The sequence below is a fragment of the Pleurodeles waltl genome, chromosome 5, assembly GCF_031143425.1.
Source record: "Pleurodeles waltl isolate 20211129_DDA chromosome 5, aPleWal1.hap1.20221129, whole genome shotgun sequence".
Lineage (NCBI taxonomy): Eukaryota > Metazoa > Chordata > Amphibia > Caudata > Salamandridae > Pleurodeles > Pleurodeles waltl.
Window position 1 is genome coordinate 1,811,155,311 of NC_090444.1, and position 22,623 is coordinate 1,811,177,933.

At 45.1% G+C, this 22,623-nt stretch overlaps 1 protein-coding gene across 1 annotated transcript in view; it reads left to right on the plus strand.

Moving 5' to 3' along the window:
- The window catches only part of LOC138296833 (beta-1,3-galactosyltransferase 2-like), a 162,542-nt gene that overhangs the window by 56,751 nt on the left and 83,168 nt on the right, over nucleotides 1-22,623 (plus strand). The window lies entirely within an intron of this gene.

Here is a 22,623-nt window from a genome sequence, read left to right on the forward strand (position 1 = left end):
CTTGGACCCGGAAGGGACCGGTCTAACCGTTTTTTCTGGAATTTGGCGCTCGCCCAGAGGGGGCCTCCCTCCTCCCCATAACAGCAAGGTGGGGGAGAAGGGGCGAGTAACTTATGGACCAATGGGGAGGGTTTGAGGCATTCAAACCTCCCAATGAGAAACGGGGCAACAAAGCTCAAGGGGGTGAGGGGGGGCATTTAAGGAGCCCTCTTGTCCAGGTTTAAGGTCAAACGGACGACCCGGGACGACGCGACTCGTGGCCTAACGTCTGCCTGTCAGTCGCCTTGCACTACCACCTTGCTCGTGGTCGCAACCCCCAATATCCTCGTTATCTCATGCGAGGGAAGAGAAGGAGGTCGGTGGAGCAGCAGGCTCGTGGGGGTTGGTAGGCGTGCGGCCATCAACCAAAATGACCTCCAGTGTGCTTTCCCTAGAGCAGTTGGTGCCACCCTGCAAGCAGGTGGCTTGGTAGCCATACGATCAACGTTTTCTCTATCACAGCTCACGAGGAAACAATACTAGTTCATGCAGCAAAGTTTATTAGATTGCTTCCGAATATTCCTCGCTTTTGTGACATTCACTTGCCGTGCATTTCTTAATGTTGCTAGGTGTCAGCATCTGTATTTTTATTTAGGTCCCTACCTCGCATCACATTTGACCTCACTGAGCCAGCTACCGCTGAAATCAGAGGTCAGACATCCCCAGTGCCCTATATATTTTGTATCATTTGTATCTAACTTGCCGAATAGCATTTTCACAAAGGTTGATAAATTGATTAGCTTTAAATTGAGTTGTATCCCTTATTGGCAGCCCTAAGAAACAACAGGAAGAGCAATATGCTGCCAGCTTTGCTTCCCAACCTTCTATCCAAGCACAATATTTGCATGCACTGAAATAAAACAAGAAACAGCAGCCAGTTAATAGGGGAGGGGTGTTTTCTCTTCACCCAGACTCAGTCAGGGCACAGGATGAACAGCAGTGTCTCACCACAGACCAGAGGGAAAGTGACCAAGTCACTTCACCAAAATCATTTCCGTGGAGCGCTTTTTTGTGTTTTTTTTACATGCGACTGAGGGTCACTAGGGCAGGCTTTAGCGCTGCAAAAACCTTTCTTTGGCCCTCTCATTGACCTCCTCCTCGGATTCCCTCACTACCACCCGGCAAAGGTGCCCCTCATCTCTCCATAGCCCTCTCTCACATACATTTCATTTGTTTTAAAGCGCTGGTGAAGTCTGGCTTTTTAATAAGAATCTTTTTTAAGCAACATTAGGAATAGATAATGAGAGACTGGGGGAAAAACACAACTTCCTAACATATTTTATGCAGTTTGCATGCCGCTCTTTGATGAGAGTTTGTAACAGTCACGGTCCTATATTAGAGATGCATTTTATGAACTGTGGAAGAATCTCTATGACAAAAGCAGTAATCCACTCAGCTATCCACATTCAATACAGATCGGTTCTTTTCAGCAGGTGTATTAACCCTCTGCACTAGTTAATGGCGAGTCAAAACTCCCACTAGACAAAACTCTGGTCTCTATAGCAGGAACATTAATCATGAGTTATCTCGGCATTTTTATTGCTGCCTGAACGCTGGACGCACAAGGAACTCTGCAGCAGGTGGTTTTAAATGATGTTATTGCTAAACACAGCGCCCCCTGAGGTCTGTGTCCGCTTCCAGGTCAGCGCCCAGTGCGACTGCACCAGCCGCACTTCCATAGAGCCGGCCCTACGGGCAACGCTGGCTGCATCATAGCACCTTATTTTTCATAGTGGTGCTAGCCACCCCCAACCTCCCGTCCTTTCACTAACCCCAACATCCACTTCCACTCACCACCCCCACCCCACTGACAAAGTCAATAGGTCCCCATAGGCGAGACCCATTGGCTTTGCCTACGCAGGTTTATTTCACCGTTTGAGCACTGCTCATATATGTAGTCTGCACATCCAGTGTGAGCTAGAGGGTTATCAATTTTCAGTTCCTTTGTGAGGTTGGTGTTATAAAGTGAGCTGTAACTTTGCGCTCCCTGTGATTGGAGTGCTTGGGATGGGGGGGGGTCTCTTCTTGCCTCCTTGACAAATAATGATAAAATCTCTGGCACAACCACTAGAGTTGTTATTTTAAAATAGTGTGTAGTGTAGTGTACCTAAGGTACTTACACCTTATAACAGGTCCAGGGTTCCCCTATTACTGAAGCATAGGCAGTGTTAGAAGCCAGGCTCTCTAGAGGTAGGGTGACCAGATTTTGAGGAGCAAAAACCGGGACAGGTCAGGCATAAAAGAAGGACTAAAGACATTACTCTCACTTTTATATCTGGCCTGTCCTGTTTTTTTGCGTAGCTTTGTGAATGTGTGCCTATACATGTGCGTGTGTGTGTGTGTATATACATATACACACACACAAATATATATCAAATATAAATATATACACACACACACATTTACAAGACTACATATATAAAATTAGCTATGGCTTGACCTCCCACCCTGCACCTCCAACCCGCCCCCACCCACCACTCTCTGCTCCCCACTCCCTCTCTGTGCTGTGAGCAGACAGGGGACTGTGTTGCCTGACAGTAACATATAAAATACTTTAACTATTTCATACTTTGTAAGCCACTTTAACTTATGCTTCCTTAAATGATCTGACCTTTGTCCCAAAAACTGGGACATTTATTTAAAATTAGGAGACGTGTCGGGACACCGGGACAGTCCTCTATAAACCGGGACTGTCCGGTGAAATCTGGGACGTCTGGTCACGCTATCTAGAGGTAGCTGTGGATGAGCAGCCAAGGCTTATCTAGGAGACATGCAAAGCTCATGCAATACCTCTGTAGTCACACAGCACTTACATACATGAAAGAAAACACTCAGGTCCTCATTACAACCGTGGCGGACGGCGGTATTTTGGAGAAAGGTACTGCCAACAGGCTGGCTGTATCTCTCCCCAAAATACAACATTAAAACCGCCAATGTACCACTCCGTCCCCTAGGGCGGTAACAGCCGCCGGGCTGGAGACATGAGTCTCCAGCCAGGCTGCCGTCACTGTCCCACCCCCAGGATTATGGCCCCACCTACGCCATGGTTTTCGTGGCTTTCGTACCGCCACGAAAACCATGGCGGTAGGCACTATCAGTGGCAGGGAGTTCTTCACCCCCCTCCCCAGAGACCTCCCCCCACCCTAACCCCTCCCCCTCCTGATTCCCCTACACCCATATTCATGCACCAACATACACACACATACACACACTCATACCCACATTCACCCACGCATGCATACGTACATTCACACACACATCCACACACACTGACATACACACAAGCACCCACGCATCCAGACACCACATACACGCACTCACACCCATTCATGTACACATGCATTCCACACGCCACACACCCGCATGCACGTACACAGACACATACACCCACACCCGCACACACACACACACACACAGACACACACACACACCACACCCCCCTCCCCTGTTGGAGCACCCGACTTTCCTGCTTGCAGTGGGTCCTCCGGCAGGAGACGGAACGTGGGGCTGCTGCCAGCAGCAGCGTCCGCCAGCAAAACACCCCCAGGCTGTATCATGTGTCATGGCAGCAGCGCCACCTTACCGCCATCCACGTAGCCGGAATTCCACCAGCCTTCTGGCGAAATTCCGGCTACGGTCATAATATGGCGGACGGTAGGTAGCCGCAGCGACTGTGTTTTGGTGGCCGTCACCACGGCGGTAGGGGGTCATTACCGCCAATGATATAATGAGGGCCTCAGTGTTACAAAAATAAAGGTCCTTTATTTTGGTTTCACAATTAACATAAATACTACATAGGCAATTACCCCTACAGGAGGTAAGTAAACACACAAAATATGTACACTAGTAATCAGAAATAGGCATGATTAGCAATAAAAAACAGTGCATAAGCAATAACCAAAAGTGAACTTAGTGGGAGCCCAAACCATATACTAAAGAAATGGAATTCAAATTTAGGACCCCCACCTAGTTAAGTGAAATCTGTAGAAGGGAGCTGGAGGAACAAGAACAAGAACACCCCAAAGGTAAGAAACAGAGTGCCCCCAGCGACCAGGAAGAAAGGAGTAAGTTACTGGATTTTCCCCAAACTACCAAAATGACTGAAAATGAATATAATGCAACAACCAGACAAGACTGCGAGAAACCTGTAGTGGATTCCTAGAGAGGAAGACCTGGAAAAGAAGGGGACCAAGTCCAGAAGTCCCAGGAGTGACTGTTGGTGATAGGAGCCACTACCTACCCATCTGTGGTTGCAGGAATTGGTTGACCATAGGACTAAGACGGTCAGTAATGCAGTCCTGGACCGGTGAATAGTTCCTGGAGGATGCAGTCAACTTTCCACGCCGGATGGAAGACTGCAGTCTGTCTATGGTGTGGAAAAGCCACCGACAAGCCTTGGCAAAGGCAAGAGTCCCGGTAGAGGAAAAGTGGTGCTGCTGGGGACAAGCAAGGTCCAGGAGGATTCAACCCACGGGGGGTGTCTCAGGGGACCTTCAGCAATGCAAAGAGTCCACAAAAGAAAAGGCAGCCCCCACAGAAAACCCACTGGAAGAGGACCTAGGAGTCGCAGAGCAGTCCACACAGCAAAACTGAGGAAGGGTTCCACCCAGCAGGAGAAGCATGCAGAGGGCTGTGCGTCACAGGGAAGAGTGCTGGGGGTTACAGTTACATGGAGCCTGAAAATCCCTTGGAGGAGATGGCAACAAGCCTTGGTAGCTGCAAGGGGCGCAGAACCTGGGGGTACTGTCCTGCATGGGAAGGCAAGGGCTTACCTTCCCCAAAGTTGGACAGCTGGCAGAGAGAACCACAAAGACCACTCCAGAAAACCACCCGTAATGCAGGATCCATGCAGCCCACCCTGAGAGGAGATACATGCAGCCAGTCGTCATTGCAGTTTGTGCCTGCAGATGCAGGGAAGTGACTTCTTCACTCCAAGGGAACCAAGCCCGCAGAAGCCAGGGGAGCTCCCTCTCCCCTCCCTGCACCTCCCTCCTATGGATTGCACATCTCGCGATTGGTTTATTAAAAAAAGTACGGTCAATGTTGGCTACCTCTTTGTACTTTTTAATTAACCTTGAACCATTTTCCCCAGCAGCTCATGCTGCTGTGCAACATGTCTAAAAAAATTGACAAAACTAATAGATCTATCCTAAGTGAAACCTATTGGCTTTGCCAATGCTTGCTTTTATTATCTCACAGCTTGAGTAAGCTGTAAAGAGTAAGGCTGAATAGTAGAAGGCACAAGGTTTTCAAAGTCCAGTGTCACCCAATCCCTGGTGCAGGGTTGTGCAAGTCACTTGTTTACAACTTTTGTTCCTGGAATACTTTCAGCCAACAGAGCATGCTTTTCAGACCAACACCGTTTCGTCATTCAGCCAAAAGGAATATCAGATTATTTTCTTGTTGGTCTTTCCTCACGTCAGACCACTGGGGAAAGGATTAGCACTGGAGGAAACCTATTTCTTTCCCCTTCTCCAGCTGCTGCAAACGTCAAACACTTTATTGTTCTAATAAGTAATAAAAAACAATGGCCATTTGTGTGCTCTTGGGCAAACACTGTCTTTTTTATCCACTTGTATTTTGGAACTTCACTTTTTTTCGGTCTGGCTTGACAGTGCAGCTGTCGCCAGATCATATGTGATCAACATAAAAAAGAGCTTACAGGAGTAAGGAAAAGAGAACTAGGGGCTTTGGTTCCGCCCACATGTTGACTATTTTGAGTCCAAGATTTGATTAATCAAAAGAAGTGTACTGCCACCAAAAGGAGTGCTTGTTTCACTCTGACTGGTTCCCGATTTGTTTGCCATCATGTCAAGCACATTAACGTGGTGGCATCTCAGATGGAACACTTAATAAACTTCCACAAACCACCAAATGGTCCCTTTCTGCAGTTCTGCATTAGCCTCTGCAGTCTTCAGTACAAGGGCAACAGAAGAACAGCAGAAGAATCTATAACGTTCCTAATTTTAAGATTACCAGATGGCTGACTCCATGTCAACAAGGACACAATTTTCCAGCCCTTGGGTATCTTTTGACAACCTAATGAATTCTGGGGATTGTAGCCTTTGTTCATTTCAGGTGACCCAATTGGGTGGACACCCCTGAAAGCAATGATTTGCAAAAGGAAATCTCAGGACTAGAAGATGGTGCCTCTGATGACATGGGGTCATCAAGTAACCTGAGCTCACCTAAGCCGGCACCTTCCACCGGTGATGACTCACTCTACAATGAGCAGTGTCAGTGTACCATGCAGTGTCACCCACTCGAAGTGACCACCAGTGTACTGCTCACCCATCCTGCAGTGCCCAGTACCAGCCAATGTGATGTGTTCATCAATGCTCACTCACCCTGCCCACTCCCCTGTAAAAGATGTGTCTCTGCTTTCTGAGGCATGGGCATGTAAGTCCTGTAACCCGAGGATTAGTTCTGCTTTATGAGGTCTACACCTGTAAGATACATTAAGCCTAAGGGATGTCATATCTCTTCTTTCTGAGGCCAACATCTGTCATTCAATCAGTAGATTTGTAGAGCACTTCTTGTCATCCATGAGGTGTCTAGGCACTGGCAGGGTCCAGTTGATTAGCCAAATAGCCAGGTCTTCAGGGACTTTTGGAAGTCTGGAAGAGGTGGGGAGGTCCGTAGATGAAAGGGTAGCTCATTCCATGTCATCGCTGCTAGGTAGGAGAAGAAGCAACCTCCGCATCTGCTATGTCAGGTGTGAGGGATGAGGATTAGAAAAAGAGACACGGAACCAAGGTGTCTGGTTTGCTGATGGAAGTTATAAGAAATGTGGAACCTTAAGGGCATGGCCGCTGTCCGCGGCCTACCCATGTAAGACACATGTAACTGGGGCTAACTGGTGTAGTGTGGTCAGTTTTGTGTATCCTTTGTGCATTAGCTACAGGCTTTAGGCCTTTGTGCACTTTGCCCTGGATGTATTTTATTCCTTTGCTCGCAGCTTAGAGCCTCTGTGCACTTTGCTCTAATTGCTTTTTGTTCGGCTTCGTACTGTTATTTTTCAAATAACCAGTTCTACGGTCTTTGTTCTATTTTTTATATCACACTGTTTAGCCTACTTCAGCACTGGAGTTCTCAATAACACATTCCTGTTCACTCTGTGCTTCAGTCAAGGATACAGTCTGGTACATTGCCGATAGACGTGGTAGGAGTTTAGTCTTTGGCGTTCTTGCGTAGGGACATTTTGTGATCACGCTGACATGTCAGTTATAAAAACACTTCCTTGTCCCAATACATGCAAGAGGGAGATTCCGACCAGGGAACCACAACTACACGCTGACTGTCTCATTGCAGATGCTGAACCAGATCACAGGCCTTTGCTGAGGTATGAGGGTTGATGTCCTCCCAGGGAATCTGAAAGGCAAATTAGAAGCTTAACATGCTGTGCTCGAAATAGAACTAGCTGAGAGAGAGTAGAAATTATTAACACCATGATAGCGTTATTCTTATGTTTCACTCTCCTCGTGACTATTTCAATCCTACTGTGTTGTATGGTTCTGGTTATTGTGGCTCACGCCTTAATATCTAAAATGCAGTTGTTTTATTAAAACAATCTATAAAACTCAAACTGCCTTTGTCATTTGTATATGAGATCATACTGTAAATGAGAGAGCTGGTTTGGATCTGAGTGACCACGACTTCCCTGAGAAGTTCCAAAGATGTCATGCGCTCGGCTGCACAATCATCTCTTCCCCTTGAGAGAAATGAGGCACTGCTAGTTAGCCGGAGCAAAACCGGGTTTAGGGTGACAGAGGTCCTTCCAAGTGGGTCAGACTCAGTCCCCCACACCGTGAACGATCCTGCTGCCTAGAAATCCAGTAGTCTCATTTAGGATAATGAGAGCCCACGCGACATAGCGCCACCAACGATTGGTCTGGCTCTAATTTTCGGGTCCGGCTGACTCTCTCGATCTCATATATATATTGACTACTCGGTTCCGTTAACAGAGATGTCCGTAGGGCTGAGGATTTCCGCCACCACGGGATAGGTGCATCCTATTACTTAGTGGTCAGTTGTTCAAGCTTGAACTTTGAAAGGAAAACCCCGATATTGGTGTGCCTTCTCTGCCCTAGTGCTATTTTTATAATGGCGAATCCTCAAGTAGTGAACATAGCGCTTAATATGCGTCAACCTCTCACGGGACATCTGATAGCACATGGTCTGACGAACCAGGGGGGTCCGGTCACGTTTGTGGTGGAAGCCCATGCAGCTTATAGGACAGAGCTTTTTTATTCTTGGGTCGTATTTCCAGCGGTTGATGGGGGTACAAACACTTTTCATGAATACACTATTGCGAATGTCCCTGGACAATACAGGGCATATGCATACTTAGAGATACCTTTATCTTATCAAGAACACCATAATTGGCTTGATGGCGCCCTCCCACACACAGTAGCACAAGTTAGGTTAGGTCCACTGAGTAATGATGGTCCTACCTGGCCTTTATTGGCTACATACACACCATATCCTGCGGTTGCTAACTTGGCAGTGGCTGAAGTTCGTCGTTTATATATAGACTTAGCTAAAACATACAGAAGACTGGTTCAATTTGTGATGGAGACTTTAAATACTAATGCAGCGCGTGCTGCTCCAGCGCACCCACATGCGGTGGTTCCGGGTATCAATCCGGCCACTGTACACTCAGTTATGGGTAAAGTACCGGCTAAACGTGAGGAAACTCAATTTTGGCTAGCGCAAAAAATTAATACGCTGGAAGCAGTCTTTCCCCATACGGGACCTCAGGATAAACATAGAATATTGACAATGTGTTTGCCGTATGGAATGGTTCCTACTGTGGACCATTGTAATACCTGGGGCACGGTGTTTGCCACGCTCTACACTATAGCACACGGCACACCAACATTGGCTAATCTACCGGAAGTGCTAAAACAAATTCAAGATGAATATGGGGCTGCCCCAGCCTTAGATTTAGGGATGCAGCTGATGGGCAATTTTGCCGCAGTTTCTTCAATTATTTTGAGTAATCTCAAAGGAGAGGCAGTGGCACTGGCCGTGCGTATGCGTCTTCGAGACGTTCCGCAAATTAATCAGGAGCGGGAACTGCCGAGAATAATAGCAGAAACATATTCAAGTATCGGTCGTGATAGCCTTGGTGCTAGACCGCAAAAACCCCAATTACAGGGTAAGAATAGTAAAGATACTACTAAACAACAACAACCTGAGGGTACTAAAAAGCGCTGGGAGAAAAAACAGCAGACACCTAAAAAAGAAAGGGGAGAATCTCCACGACCGGAGACCCCGCAGACTAGGTATAATCTCAGGAATAGGGATAATTTAAAGACACCTGATAGATATCAATATACTGATACACGCCAATCTCGTTCCTTTCAGGACTCCTCGGAAAAGAGAAGTGAGAGAGGTGGGCGGTCAGAGCGGAGAACAGAGTACGTGAAACCGAGACAGGAGTCACAACGCTCAACTGAGGTTTCTGTCAAACAAGAAGAGAAACCGATCCAACAAAAGCAGCAATTTAAAAAGAAAAAAGTGGCGGCGGTCTCAGTTAGACATGCCACTCAAGAAGAGAGTTCTCTTGAAGAACAAGACATGGGCGTTAGCACTGTTAGACAGCGCGGCAGAGGTCACAATAGTTCGCCGGAGTCTTCTAGAGCATCTGGAGGTGAAAGCAACTGATGACTTCATACAAGTCGAAACAGCAGATATGCGTGTCTCTGATCCCGATAGAGTATATCCAGTAACTTTACAATTAGAAGGGGACATTGAACGCACTATAAACGCCATCTTTTGGGACCGTGTGGTCAAATTGTATGACATTCTGCTGGCCGAACAGGATTGGCAAATAGACTTTGTTCGTGACTGTCCAGTTGGGGAGGAGGTTATTACACCTTCATTCTCACCACTTGTTCCGGGAGAACTAGCAGAGTCCTATAGTAAATCATGGGCTCTAGCACAGGCCCCCGCCCTATATAGAAATAATGTGGGGTGGGATAGAAATTCACCTTATCATGTAATCCCAATAAAAGGCGAACCTCAGCCGCAGCCGCAGTATCCTATAAAATTTGAAGCAAGGGCATCGGTAAGGAAAATACTTACACAATTGGATTACCAGGGGGTAATTGAACCCTGTGTCTTGCCGATGAATAATCCCTTATTTCCAGTAGCAAAACCAGACCATTCTTATAGGACAGTGGTGGATTACAGACATTTAAATGGACATACACGCACATATGCAATACAAAATTCACACAGCACAGCGCTCATGAATAATATAGTGCGTAAGAAATACAAAACAACATTAGATATCTCGAATGGATTCTTCTGCCAAAATATAGCGCCCGAAAGTAGGGACTATACGAGCTTTAGTGCATTTGGCTCTCAAAAAAAGTTTTGCCGTCTGCCTCAGGGGTATAAGAATAGCCCAGGACTATTTTCGGCTCGTGTAACTGAAATTTTGCACAAGTTGGACCCTGAGGCTTTATCATATGTTGATGATATATATCTGACGGACGATGAGTTACTGCAACATCTAAGGCGGGTAGCACGCATTGTTGTGGGATTTGCTGAAATTGGCTACAAATGTAATTTAAAAAAATTGAAGATTGCCTTCCTCAGCGTCATTTTCCTGGCATATGAGTTGTCGAATGAGGGCAAGAGCTTAGCGCCACACTTTTTGGAGAAATGTGCTCAGTTGCAACCTCCTAATATGGTTCGGAAACTCCAGTCATTATTGGGGTTTCTGAATTTTGGCAGAACTTACATTCCTGATTATGCTACACGTATAAAACCCTTATACGAGTTGATTCGCCCAAATTTTTCGAGTAGATTTTGGACGATTGAACATACACATATTCTTCGAGATTTACAATCTGATCTCTTAGCAGTAAAGCATTTACACACACACGGGACAATACAACGCATCTGGTTATCAGGGTTATACCTGGTAACGTTGGATTTACATATGTCACCTTTAATGAGGGTGAGACAGTCCCGATAGCATACAAGTCTCACTTGTATTCGGCTGCAGAACAACGTTTTGCACAAACTGAGAAAATTCTCACTGCTGTACAGATGGCTGTTATTAAAGAACGACCTCTTGCCCAGGGCCAACGCATTATTGTTGTTACCCCGATTCCGGCCTTAGAGGCTGTTACAAAAGCGAGTGTTCCTAATTCTAAAGCTTTACACCGCGATGGATACAATGGGCAACGTCTTTGACAGCCACTGATGTAGATTACGTATTTGACCCTAAACTGCAGACTCAAGAATTTCTTCAATATGAAATGGAGTACCCAGTTCCCGCTGGCACATTGCCTATTGACCAATATCAGGTGGTCATGTATACCGATGGCTCTGCACAACCAGCGGTTGAGACTAAACAACAGTATTCTGCTGCATGTGCGGTGGTGAGCGGCTATATGGAGGGGGAAGTACTCTGCCCCCGACATACTTATACACAGACCTTGGGAGATTGTACGGCACAGTTGGCTGAGCTGAAAGCTCTGTTGTTAGCCTTGGAACATGCGGATCCGGCGATATTAACATTGCTGGTTTGTGACTCCTATTACTGTGTTCAGTCTTTCAATTAATATTTACACTTCTGGAGGTTGAATGGGTTCAGAGATTCCAAAGGTAACACCATTAAACACAAATTACTGTGGGGGAAGGTTGCGGATCTGAAAGAAACCCTTCCTAAAGTCCATGTTGTGCATACACTTGGACACCAGCGCGTTGGAATACACGTTGCTGGGAATACTTTGGCTGATGAAGCCGCAAAATCAGCAGTGGCAGTTGCACTGTGGCCACAGTAACTCGTTCGAGTTCCAAACCAGACACAGAGATTTTGGCTGCCATAAAAGCTATGGCTGATGGCACGCCATTTCCTAAAGGATTCCCTTCTAAATATAGTTACTGTATGGGTGGTATGCTAAACGCCATAGTTAAAATCCCGGGCGTTGGTGTACGTGAAATGCCCAATAAAATTGAGCGACCTCGATTAATTACTGCAGCTCATGAGGGGTTGGCATCTGCACATGCGGGCGTGGCTGCCACAATTTCACTCTTACAGGCTCGTTACTGGTGGCCTGGTCTCTATAAAGAGACAAAGCAGTATGTCCTTTGTTGTGACGTCTATCAACAAATTAAAATTTCCACGGTTAAACGCCCGCAGCAGACGCCCCTTCTCATATCAAATAAACCTTTACAGTGTGTGTACTTGGATCATTGTGGTCCGCTGACGCCAGATAGTGCATACAAAAATATATTGGTTGCTGTAGATTCGTGCTCCAGATTAGTGTGGGTCTGGCCACAGCGCTCGGCTGACGCTCGAACTGTTATTAAAGATTTGCGCATCTTTGTCCATACATTTGCAGTTGCGGCTTTTCATTCGGACCAGGGCCCTGCTTTGGCCTCTAAGGCATTCAGGGACGCCATGGCTTTGTTGGGGGTCCCGCTCCAGTTCTCGTCTCCATTTCATCCCGAGGGAAATTCTGTCGTGGAGCGTTTAAATCGGGATTTAAAGCAATCCTTAACGGCCAGAGTTATAGGTACGGGTCGTAGTTGGCTAGCCCACCTGTATGGAGTACGGAGAGCACTTAATAACTTGCCTAGACGGTCCCTGGGGGGTCGTACTTCATATGAGTGCCTGTTTGGAACACAAATGTATGTTCCTGATCTAGATGGTCCTGGTGTGGAGACAGCAGATACGCCCTTTGACATAAATGATCGTGTCACTGTTTTACAGGATTTACAACAATTCCGTGAAGATAACTCTTCTGCAAGTGCTGCCTCCACAGGAATTAAGGATGAACCAGTAACGCCTACTGGTTGGATTCCCAGGATTGGGGATCTTGTGCGTGAAAAGGTCACAGTGAAAAAAGAATTTGGTCCTTCTTATCGAGTGCCTGTCCCTGTGATAGGGATCAGCGGCACAAGAACTGTAATTTTACCACCGTTGCAAGGTGCCAAAGGAAATCGCTTTGTTTCCATTGATAATGTAAAGTTACAACATGTGGCCGATTCTGCACAGCAGACCAAGAGGGACACCCATTAGTTCCGGAATCCCTCTCACTACTGGGGAAGAAGTCCCACGGCAGGTGATTTGCACCAACGCTATTTCCTCTCCGAGCTTGGGGAGGGTGGAAGCTGATCTTGCGATTGCTCCACAGACGGCGAATAATTTGGAATCATGTGATCAAGTTGCTATACGTTCTAATGATATTACTGAACATGTGGTTCATAGCGTGCCAAGGCGAGAGCCACCATCTGCTTCTTTGTTTACGGTTGCACCTTTTGCGAGAACTGCCTCGGGCTGCTTCAACACCACTGATGATACTGTGCCGGACTCCTCGTCCTCTTCAACATCAGCCCTGGGTCCACGTAAGCTGCTGTGTTGGCTTAAACACACATATTTTGTTGTTCCTTGGAACTATCTGTGGCTTTTTATGACTGTGATGACTCTTTTCCTATGGCTGGGGTTTGTAGTTACCTTTTTTCTGGTAATACATGGTCATTTTCTTCCTGAACGATCTGACATTGAGCACGTGGAGACGGTGTTGAAACCACATTTTTCATCACATATGGTTCGAAGAGACTTGTCCTTTGTGAAAATTTCTGCTGTACCAATTCCGGATGGGATTGTGTGGGATAGAGTGATGTTTGATATATATGGTCCCACAGAGATGATTCAGATACCGTATGTTCTCAAATTGCCAATGAATGATATAGTTATACCAGGCATTGTATCTGATGATTGGGATGTAAAGACAGTGGATTCTATGTTGATGGAATTGCAATATTATACTGACAATGAAAATGAAGATGCTTACATATTTAGAGATAATTATGGTGACATGTTTTGCTACAATTATTATGGACACCATTTTATTCATAAAGCTAGTAGCCCTAAATCGATATTTGAATATATGCAATGGGAACATTGCCCGACTCCTCCACAGGGGAGCTCTAAAACGTATTCTGATAAATTTGCATATTTTTCTGGGCATACTCAACAGAATGCTAAGTCTTACTATTTTAAAGTTACTCCGCATGCTAATAAGCACATTTTATTGACTGATACTAAATTACTGTATTCAAATTTGTTTGTATCCAAACTTTCGGTTGAGGGGTATGAATACTGGTCCAAAAATGTTGATTTGAAAAGTGTCTGGGGAACAAAAAATTGGCAAATGCGGGGCAGGGACACATTGTTTAGGGCGTGTATTATTCCTGTCCAAATGATTTTCCTAAATGACACTGTACAACAGACTAGTTGTTTGGGCTTAGCAACGATTAGAGATTTGAATTTGCCTAGCATACCCGTCCCTTCCAAATTGAACAACTGGCAGCAATATATTAATGCCACGTTTACTGAGCTTACAGACTGGGTCCAGAATGGTACGCTTAACACTTCATTGATACGTCCGGGCGGGTGGTTATTGTGGCCCATAGACACTAATGAGTGTCATCAGCGTTTTGTCACCTCTTCGGGGGGGTTCAGGACTAGTCGCTACATATAACCAGAACATGCTGATATCATTACTACATACAGCGTGGGGAAACTTTGTCAACAATGGTTGAAGTCATCCACGCTGGATGCAGTTAAGACACATCTCACGTTACTGTCTAATGATACTGACTTGCAAGAATTTTTGTCAGGACTGAGAGTAACACGGAAGAAAAGTTTTTTATATGAAGTATATAATGAGATTTGGAAGCTTTCACAACAGGAGGCAGCGGCCCGGTTGAGGCAAATTGATCAGGAAAATTTGATACAGGCTTTGTCTGTTGTGGATAATGGGATGCATACCCTTTCAGACCGTGTTTACACAATTGACAACACTGTTTCCTCTGCTATTGACATTATTAAATCTGATATGTCTTCTTTATATCATGGGCAGAGTCAAACGTGGTCCGTCATGCAGTTGGGTTGGACTCTACAGACCTTGAAGGCAGGTCGCGTTCCGTGGCAGCACATTCGTGCCAGGGAGATATCTATTTCCTTTAATTTGACTCGTCAACAACAGCTGATGGTTAAGAAGGAAGCGACATATGTTATGTTAAATATTGAAAAGTTGGAAAAATTGCCTTTTACTGTTGCTGAGATTCCGTCAGCTGAGTGGTTGATTCACGGGGTTATTAATTTGCCTATCTCCACTCTGCAATTTACTTCTTGTTTAAAGCACATTCCGGTGGGTAGATATGAACGGTTGGGAGACAGTTACATACACGAGGTGTGGGAGCTTCCCTTTCTATACAGATGTATTAATGGTTTGAGGGAGGTTTTTCTTAGCGGGAGCGAATGCGAAACTTCTGTCAGCCATTCACTGGTTTGTAAACAGCTGTCTTTGCACGGGGCGTGTAATGCCTCGATTGCTAACTTAGCTTGTTATCTTAAGGGAGTTCCAGTCCCGGTAATTAAAAACACTTTCCAGGTGCTTTCGAACGGCAGCTACGTTCTTCTTAACGGTGAACCCTGTTGTGGCATGCGTGCTGGAATAGTTTACGTGGTCGTTGTCACCAAGGCCGTTACGTGCTGCGGGAATGTGTTGTTTCCCCCCACTCAAATTAGGGAGGTAGCAGACATCTGGCCTCATATTTCTACTTCCAAGGTGAATTTCGACAAGTTGAGTCGACTGAAAGCTCTATTGTTTCAAAAGCATGTGGCCCTTACATCTGCTAGCGAGACCTAGGCACTTCAGGTGGCAAGGTCATCAGCGGAAATACAGTCCCTTTTGAATACTAACTTTCCGAGTCACTTTGGTGAACTCATGGGACGTATATTTAATGCGTCCAGCACTGCTGGCATTGCACATTTTTTCAAAGCCGTTGGTGTGGGTTTTGCTCAAACCTTCTCTTCCATATTCGGTTTAATACCTTCGGCTATTCACTATACAGGGAGTGCAGAATTATTAGGCAAGTTGTATTTTTGAGGATTAATTTTATTATTGAACAACAACCATGTTCTCAATGAACCCAAAAAACTCATTAATATCAAAGCTGAATATATTTGGAAGTAGTTTTTAGTTTGTTTTTAGTTTTAGCTATGTGAGGGGGATATCTGTGTGTGCAGGTGACTATTACTGTGCATAATTATTAGGCAACTTAACAAAAAAAAATATATACCCATTTCAATTATTTATTATTACCAGTGAAACCAATATAACATCTCAACATTCACAAATATACATTTCTGACATTCAAATACAAAACAAAAACAAATCAGTGACCAATATAGCCACCTTTCTTTGCAAGGACACTCAAAAGCCTGCCATCCATGGATTCTGTCAGTGTTTTGATCTGTTCACCATCAACATTGCGTGCAGCAGCAACCACAGCCTCCCAGACACTGTTCAGAGAGGTGTACTGTTTTCCCTCCTTGTAAATCTCACATTTGATGATGGACCACAGGTTCTCAATGGGGTTCAGATCAGGTGAACAAGGAGGCCATGTCATTAGATTTCCTTCTTTTATACCCTTTCTTGCCAGCCACGCTGTGGAGTACTTGGACGCGTGTGATGGAGCATTGTCCTGCATGAAAATCATGTTTTTTCTTGAAGGATGCAGACTTCTTCCTGTACCACTGCTTGAAGAAGGTGTCTTCCAGGAACTGGCAGTAGGACTGGGAGTTGAGCTTGACTCCATCCTCAACCCGAAAAGGCCCCACAAGCTCATCTTTGATGATACCAGCCCAAACCAGTACTCCACCTCCACCTTGCTGGCGTCTGAGTCGGACTGGAGCTCTCTGCCCTTTACCAATCCAGCCACGGGCCCATCCATCTGGCCCATCAAGACTCACTCTCATTTCATCAGTCCATAAAACCTTAGAAAAATCAGTCTTGAGATATTTCTTGGCCCAGTCTTGACGTTTCAGCTTGTGTGTCTTGTTCAGTGGTGGTCGTCTTTCAGCCTTTCTTACCTTGGCCATGTCTCTGAGTATTGCACACCTTGTGCTTTTGGGCACTCCAGTGATGTTGCAGCTCTGAAATATGGCCAAACTGGTGGCAAGTGGCATCGTGGCAGCTGCACGCTTGACTTTTCTCAGTTCATGGGCAGTTATTTTGCGCCTTGGTTTTTCCACACGCTTCTTGCGACCCTGTTGACTATTTTGAATGAAACGCTTGATTGTTCGATGATCACGCTTCAGAAGCTTTGCAATTTTAAGAGTGCTGCATCCCTCTGCAAGATATCTCACTATTTTTGACTTTTCTGAGCCTGTCAAGTCCTTGTTTTGACCCATTTTGCCAAAGGAAAGGAAGTTGCCTAATAATTATGCACACCTGATATAGGGTGTTGATGTCATTAGACCACACCCCTTCTCATTACAGAGATGCACATCACCTAATATGCTTAATTGGTAGTAGGCTTTCGAGCCTATACAGCTTGGAGTAAGACAACATGCATAAAGAGGATGATGTGGTCAAAATACTCATTTGCCTAATAATTCTGCACTCCCTGTATTTTCGGAAGCATTTTTGGGGGATTCCCGATTACTTTGGATTTGTTGGCTGGGGTTTTGCTGTTGCTGCTGTTCATCCGCAATGGCTGTCCCACTGCGACGAAATCCCACATTAGCGCTCCCGTCAGCGCAGCTGTGTCGTGACCGCATGATGCAGCATTTTGGAGCAGCACTCCTGGGACAGTTGGAGTGTGACTGGTCTCTGTCATTCCGACCGGTTTTGGATTGTGTGCAACCCGTGTTTCGGTGCCTTTGGTGCTCGTTTGAACATGCTCTGTCTCTCTGTCTCTCACTGCAGCGCCCCCCAGTGGTCGATACTGATCTGTTGATGTTCCCGATTAGGGCTCATTCCCAGACTTGTGCACTGTGGTTGCGTTTGCTTCGTGAGGCAGTTTATGAGATTCCCTTCCTGGAGGAAGATGGTGTTGTCTCATTCATAGGCCCTGCACGGGGTGCCGCCCTGGATGGTTCTGGGGCTTTGGTACACACCTGCTCCACGTTCATTTTTGGCATGGATTTTCCGGCGTTGACAACTGTCAAAGTGGAGGATCTCCTGCTTTCCGTGGCTTCTGTCTAAGAATTTTTATTTTTTATTTTTTATAAATTGACATTATATTGAATTTGGCTTTACCGTCACATGCTTTCCAATTTATACATTGTTTTCTGCTTTGCTGTCCTCTGACCTTGTCGAAATATATTTGATGTATTTTGTATCTGGGGCATACTTTTTATGTTATTGGAACCACTTGCTACTGACAAGGGGAGGGTGTAGTGTGGTCAGTTTTGTGTATCCTTTGCCCATTAGCTTCAGGCTTTAGGCCTTTGTGCACTTTGCCCTGGATGTATTTTATTCCTTTGCTCGCAGCTTAGAGCCTCTGTGCACTTTGCTCTAATTGCTTTTTATTCGGCTTCGTACTGTTATTTTTCAAATAACCAGTTCTACGGTCTTGTTTTATTTTTTATACCACACTGTTTAGCCTACTTCAGCACTGGAGTTCTCAATAACACATTCCTGTTCACTCTGTGCTTCAGTCAAGGATACAGTCTAGTACATTGCTGATAGACGTGGTAGGAGTTTAGTCTTTGCCGTTCTTGCGTAGGGACATTTTGTGATCACGCTGACATGTCAGTTATAAAAACACTTCCTTGTCCCAATACATGCAAGAGGGAGATTCCGACCAGGGAACCACAACTAGACACTGACTGTCTTGTTGCAGATGCTGAACCAGATCACAGGCCTTTGCTCAGGTATGAGGGTTGATGTCCTCACAGGGAATCTGAAAGGCAAATTAGAAGCTTAACATGCTGTGCTCGAAATAGAACTAGCTGAGAGAGAGTAGAAATTATTAACACCAGGATAGCGTTATTCTTATGTTTCACTCTCCTCGTGACTATTTCAATCCTACTGTGTTGTATGGTTCTGGTTATTGTGGCTCACGCCTTAATATCTAAAATGCAGTCATTTTATTAAAACAATCTATAAAACTCAAACTGCCTTTGTCATTTGTATATGAGATCATACTGTAAATGAGAGAGCTGGTTTGGATCTGAGTGACCACGACTTCCCTGAGAAGTTCCAAAGATGTCATGCGCTCGGCTGCACAATCATCTCTTCCCCTTGGGAGAAATGAGGCACTGCTAGTTAGCCGGAGCAAAACCGGGTTTAGGGTGACAGAGGTCCTTCCAAGTGGGTCAGACTCAGTCCCCCACACCGTGAACGATCCTGCTGCCTAGAAATCCAGTAGTCTCATTTAGGATAATGAGAGCCCACGCGACACTGGTATCTGCTGTGATACATGGTGCTTCAGTCAGGAGTATGTATCTCTCAGCATGATTGTTTCAGCCTCCTAAAAGCAAACCTGATTTCAACTTAACATCTTACATATGGACTGCCAAAGGTGTAAGCCCCAATGGGCAGAATAACCTTCTATATGAGTGAATTTACTACTGATGGCAAGAGCTGAGGTGCCCAGTCGAGGAGCACCATTCAACACTGAAGACACCTCCTACGTAAGGAACAGTGCACTAACCAGGTGTAAATGGGGAGAGAAAGCACACTGCTTGGCATACAAGCATCTAGTTTGGCCAGATGCATTGTGGTAAATGCAGTGCATGATAACACTCACTTTAAAGTCTTTAGTATTTGCCATTGGTGGGGCAGCTAATGTTTCAAGGGGATGCCGTAAGACAGCTATGCCCAGACAGATCACACTTGTGAATTCTAGGATTGCATGATCTCCATCACACACGATAATCATTGGTTCAGGCAGACCTGTTCTAAATTTTCACCCTGAATTGTGATCCTTTTTTCCTGAATTTTTACAGTCACTGCCTAGAATTTGTCTCCTTGCCAGGTGGTCCCCCTAGAGTATGGACACCTGCACATGGAGATGGGATTGTTTGGTGAGTGGGTGAGAAACACAGATCTGTTTGAGAGATCTGGAATGTGTCTGTGCCTAATGTGCTTTTCATGGGGCTCTTCGTTGTTAAATGTGCATGACCTGGTTGTGCACCTTTCTTTATATGTGATGTGGGATTACGGATGTGCTTCGATTCTGTTTGTATACTTATGACTTGGGGATTTCGGCCTTCGCTTGATGCGTTTATGTGTCTGACCATTTCTTTTGAGAGACTTGTAAGACATTAACCCTTTCGTTGCCAGGCCTTTTCCCCCTCAGGTGCTAGGCCTTTTTTTTTGGCTATTTGGGGGAGTTCGAGCTTAAGCCCTCATAACTTTTTGTCCACATAAGCTACCCAAGCCAAATTTGCGTCCTTTTTTCCAACATCCTAGGAATTAAGGAGGTACCCAGAGTTTGTGGGTTCCCCTGAAAGAGACCAAGAAAGTAGCCAAAATACAGTAAAATTTGGATTTGTAAAAAATAAATGGGGAAAAAAGGGCTGCAGAAAAAGGCTTGTGTTTTTTCCCCTGAATATGGCATCAACAAAAGGTTTGCGATGCTAAAATCACCATCTTCCCAGCTTTCAGAGAGAGGAAGACTTGAAGTAGAAAACCCAATTTTTCAACACAATTTTGGCATTTTACTGGGACATTCACTATTTTTACTATTTTTTGTGCTTTCAGCCTCCTTCCAGTTCGTGACGGAAATGGGTGTGAAACCAATGCTGGATCCCAGAAAGCTAAACATTTCTGAGAAGTAGACAAAATTCTGAATTCAGTAAGGGGTCACTTGTGTAGATCCTACAAGGTTTTCTACAGAAAATAACAGCTGAAATAACAAATATTGAAATTGAGGTGAAAAAACTGCAATTTTTCTACACGTTGTACTCTGTAACTTTTTCCTGCGATGTCAGATTTTTTATAGCAATATACCGTTACGTTTACTGGACTGTTCTGGTTGCGATATATAGGGCTTGTAGGTTCATCAAGAATACTAGGGACCCAGAGCCAATAAACGAGCTGGACCTTGCAATGGGTTTTCATTCCATACCGGGTATATAGGAATTCATTTGCTGAAATATAAAGATTAAAAAATAGGTATCAAGAAAACATTTGTATTTCCGAAATGGGCACAAGATAAGGTGTTGAGAAGCAGTGGTTATTTGCACATCTCTGAATTCCGGGGTGCCTGTACTAGCATGTGATTTATAGGGCATTTCTCAAATAGACGTTTTTTTTACACACTGTCTAAAATTTGGAAGGGAAACATGTAGAGAAAGACAAGGGGCAATAACACTTGTTTTGCTATTCTGTGTTCCGCTAAGCCTCACGATAAAAATGGTACCTCACTTGCATGGGTAGGCCTAATGCTTACAACAGGAAACGCAACATGAACAGATCACATTTTTACATTGAAATCTGACGTGTTTTTCTCAAAGTCCCTAGCTATAGATTTTGGCCTCTAGCTCAGCCAGCACCTAGGGAAACCTACCAAACCTGTGCATTTTTGAAAACTAGACACCTAGGAGAATCCAGGATGGGGTGACTTGTGGGGCTCTCACCTGGTTCTGTTACCCAGAATCTTTTGCAAACCTCAACATTTGGCCAACAAACACTTTTTCCTCACATTTTGGTGACAGAAAGTTCTGCAATCTGAGAGGAGACACAAATGTCCTTCCACCCAGCGTTCCCTCAAGTCTCCTGATAAAAATGGTACCTCACTTGTGTGGGTAGGACTAGCGCCCGCAACAGGAAATGCCCCAAGACACAACGTGGACACATCACATTTTCCCAAAGAAAACAGAGCTGTTTTTTGGAAAGTGCCTAGCTGTGGATTTTGGCCTCTAGCTCAGCTGGCACCTAATGAAACCTACCAAACCTGTGCATTTTTTAAAACTAGACACCTAGGGGAATCCAAGATGGGGTGACTTGTGGGACTCGCACCAGGTTCTTTTACACAGAATCCTTTGCAAACCTCAAAATGTGGCAAAAAAACACTTTTTCCTCACATTTCGGTGACAGAAAGTTCTGGAATGTGAGAGGAGCCACAAATTTCCTTTTACCCAGCGTTCCCCCAAGTCCCCCGATAAAAATGGCACCTCACTTGTGTGGTTAGGCCTAGTGCTCGCGACAAGAAATGCCCCAAGACACTATCTGGACACATTAAAATGATCAAATACAAAACTACCTGATTTTGCGGGGGTGCACCTGTTTTTGATCCTGGGCTCAGCAGCCATACAAGAAAAACCTACCAAACCCAGACATTTCTGAAAACTAGACACCTGAGGGAGTCCCGGGAGGTGTGACTTGAGTGGATCCCACAGTGTTTTCTTGTCCCGAATCCTCAGCAAACCTCAAATTCTGCTGGAAAATCGAATTTTTCCCACATTTCTGTGTGGGATCACATCACCGGGACAAATTTCATACCACCCAACGTTCCCCTAAGTCTCCCGGTAAAAATGATACCTCACTTGTGTAGGTGGGCCAAGTGCCTGTGACAGGGAAGAGCCAAAAACATGTTGAAATTGAGGGGAAAACAAAGCAGGTTCAAAAGGGCAGTTTGAAAAAAAAAATTTAGGCTGACAAGTGGGGCAGAATTTTTATCGGTATAGATGAGACAATGCTGGGTGGTAGGAATTTTGTGGATTCCTGCAGTTTCCGAAAGGTTCCATCACCAAAACATAGAAAACATGTGTGATTTCCAGCAAAGTTGGAGGTTTGCAGGTCATTGCGGGTA